The sequence below is a fragment of the Oryx dammah genome, unplaced genomic scaffold, assembly GCF_014754425.2.
Source record: "Oryx dammah isolate SB20612 unplaced genomic scaffold, SCBI_Odam_1.1 HiC_scaffold_5082, whole genome shotgun sequence".
Taxonomy (NCBI): domain Eukaryota; kingdom Metazoa; phylum Chordata; class Mammalia; order Artiodactyla; family Bovidae; genus Oryx; species Oryx dammah.
The window spans coordinates 1-2,468 of record NW_024074965.1 but is presented as its reverse complement, the minus strand read 5'-3'; the positions used below and the strand labels follow the sequence as shown (position 1 = coordinate 2,468).

At 64.8% G+C, this 2,468-nt stretch overlaps 1 long non-coding RNA gene across 1 annotated transcript; it reads left to right on the top strand.

Moving 5' to 3' along the window:
* The first annotated feature begins 477 nt into the window (after positions 1-477).
* Positions 478-2,443, top strand: LOC120859955. Its single transcript, XR_005720198.1, has 3 exons — positions 478-741; positions 1,085-1,240; positions 2,201-2,443. It is a non-coding gene; the product is annotated as an uncharacterized LOC120859955 (long non-coding RNA).
* Positions 2,444-2,468: the final 25 nt, after the last annotated feature.

Sequence of the window (2,468 nt, the reverse complement as noted above, 5' to 3'; positions counted from 1 at the left end):
AGGGAGAAGCCCCGGGCCCGGGGGCTAACCCCAAAAGGGCGTTCACACTCCAGACTCAGGCCAGGGAGGCGGAAACCGACCGGACCCAGCTTGTCCCGAGACCACCTGAAGCACAGGGCATTACCACATCTTTCTAAGAAAGCTTGTTTAGTTTCCTTGGGACTGAGTAGGCATTGCTTCCCGGGTGGCTCAGTGGTGCAGGACCCTCCTGCCAGTGCAGGAATCCCTGCGTCAGGACATGGCCCCCACTCCAGTGCTCTTGCCTGGAGAATCCTGTGGACGGAGGAGCCTGGCGGGCTGCAGTCCACAGGGTCACAAAGAGTCGGACATGACTTAGCGACTGAGCGTGCACACAGTTAGACTTTAATTCGCGTTTTGACCCCTTCAGCGTCTCTGGGCCCTTTTCCCATCCGTGTTCAAGAGGAAGGGTCTAACTTCTTGTGAGGTGCGGGCCTGCAGGGCGGAGCTGGGGGGGGCTCCCGCCTCAGGGGGAGACCCAGGGAGCTTGGGCACCGTCTCTCGTCTCTTCTCACACCCCTGCTGCAGCTCTGCGGTCAGATCGGTCAGCGTCCACAGAGCCCCGCCGGCCTGGATCTCGGTTGCCGGCCACCGGGAGGAGGCAGAGCCCGCCCGTGCCCCCAAGGGCCCGCGGGCACAGACTCCAGCGGGCAGCCCCGGACCCCCTGGGGCAAGTGCGTGCCACCCTGCAGCTCGTGGACCTGGCGGGCAGCGAGTGTGCGGGTGAGCACGGGGAGCCTGCCCCTGGATGGCCGGGCCTCGGGGCTCCCACGGGTGGTGTCCCCCAATGCTCTCTGAGTCTCGCCCCTCCCTCCTGCAGCCGTCTCAGCACTGAGGCCCAGAGTGTTAGTTCCCACGCCGCCCCGCGGGCTCCCGACAGGAGCCCACCAGGGCTTTCCCCGCCGGTGCCACAGGTCGTCACGGGGGGATGTCCAGTGACAGGGTCTCCTCCACGCAGCTCTGCAGAGTGGAGTCTTCCCACAGCGCCTGTTTTGCTTTTCTGATGCCTCTTGATGTTAGCAAGGATTCATGCGAATCTTGTATGAGGGGTCTCTGTATCCCCCAGGTGTGTCTGGAGTGACGGGGCCAGCCCTGAGGGAGACTTCCTGCATAAACCGGAGCCTGGCAGCCCTCTCAGATGTCCTGGGGGCGCTGGCAGAGGGCAGAGGCCACATCCCCTACCGGAACAGCCGGCTCACCCATCTGCTGCAGGACGCACTCGGTACTGCTGTGCCGTGGCTGCCCGAGGGGGCCGCTCTCCCCTGCCCCTGTCCCCTGCCGCTGCCCCCTGTCCCCTGCCCGCTGCTCCCTGCCCCTGCCCCGTCCCCTGTCCCCTGCTCTGCCCCCTGCCCCTGTTCCCTGCCCACTGCCGCTGCTCCCTGCCCCTGCCCCTGTCCCCTCTCCCCTGCTCTGCCCCCTGCCCACTGCCCTCTGCTGCTGTCCCCTGCCCCTGTCCCCAGGCCTGCTCCTCTTGGCCACACTGCCCAGGGGGCTGGCTGGCTCTGGGGTCTCTGCCTCCCTTCCTCAGGATTTGCAGCTCTTGTTAACATGGTGGCTGTCTCGAGGGTTGTCTGACCCGGGTGGCTGTGGAGCGTGGGCACCACCAGCCCCTCCGGCTGGGTCCCACGTTCCCTGGGTGTGGCACCCGCAGGGCTTCTCTGAGCCAAGGGACCATGCAGTTCCACCTCTGGTCTCAGCGTCCCCTCTCGCTCCATCCACAGGATGAGGAAGGGGTCACTCCCAGCTCTGCTGCTGCCCCTGATCTACGCCGACCGGGGCGGGCGCTCTGCGGGACACGGGGCTGGGGTGGGGGTGGGCACCCACACCCCACGCTCGCATCCCCATGGCTGAGCTGCGGTTCCCTCCTTCCTCTGCCTTGCTGCTGTTCTTCCCGTCTCAGGTCTTTTCCCAAACTGCCTCCCCTACTGCTGGCCCTTCAAGCAACGCGAGAGGGGGCTTCCACTTCAGGCAGAAGCCCAGGTGCCCCTTCCCAAGGGCCTGGAGGGGGCCCAGGGCCCGCAGAGCACCAGGGCCCGCCTCCCCAGGAGCACCCAGGCCTCTGCCTCGGCGCCCATGTGGAGGCCACTGGGGGCCGGGCCGACCCCTCCAGAGCTGGGCTTCAGAGATGCTCTTCTTTCACTGGGCCTCTTCCCAACTGCACGTTGTCACTTCTTTGTCCAAGGAGGTGACGCAAAATTACAGGTGATCGTGTGCGTGTCCCCAGGCCAGAGGCACGTGGCCGAGACGCTGCAGAGCCTGGGGTTTGGCACCCGAGCAAGGCAAGTGGAGCGAGGCCGTCCAGCCCCCAGAAAACTCAGGTGAAGGAGAGGTGATGTGCTCAGGGCTTTTCTCCCTTAAATGTGCTCCTGGCTTTTCCTTATAATGTATGTGCTATAAAAATAAACATGTTGAATGTGCTTGTGAAGCTGAGCCAAGTGTGGACAAAACAT